Source organism: Trichosurus vulpecula, chromosome 4 (assembly GCF_011100635.1).
Source record: "Trichosurus vulpecula isolate mTriVul1 chromosome 4, mTriVul1.pri, whole genome shotgun sequence".
NCBI lineage: Eukaryota > Metazoa > Chordata > Mammalia > Diprotodontia > Phalangeridae > Trichosurus > Trichosurus vulpecula.
This window is the reverse complement of record NC_050576.1, coordinates 215,478,699-215,479,306: the sequence shown is the minus strand read 5'-3', so window position 1 is coordinate 215,479,306 and position 608 is coordinate 215,478,699.

Below are 608 nucleotides of genomic sequence, written 5' to 3'. Positions count from 1 at the left end.
AACAGAGCAAAGGAGCTCAATTATTCATGCACAGTGGTAACTTTTCAGGCAGCCAGTACTTTAATTGTGAGGCACACAGAAGGGGAAGCCTAAGAGAAAAGGAAGGAGGGTGGAAAGTGGAAATTCAGGCTGAACTGCCAAATACCAAATACTGGAATTGGGGGGAGAGGGAGAAAGGCAAGAGCAAGGTGGAAAGGCAAGGAAGACCTGAAGAAACTCAATGGAAAAGAATCATTCTCATGACAGATCATGGGTTAACAGCCACAGAAATTTTCTTGTTACAGATGGCACTTTAAACAGGAAGGAAATGAATCCAAACCACCACTAGAGAAAGATGCAAAAAATGCAGGTAAGGTAATACACTGGGTTTTTTCTCCTCCCATTTCCCCCTTCTATTTTAAGTAAATAGTTAAATAAAACCAAAAATGTACCCCAAACCTGGGACTCTTGAGGTGTGTAGGGCTAGGGAAAATAGCAGGCAGGTATCTCTGCCTAAGGCTAATAGTAAGAAAGTACAGGGAAGGCAGGGGATACTGGCAGTCATTCATTTGACCAGAACACTACCCCTAGAGGACCCCCAGAAAATGACTCAGCGCTAGAGACCTAAG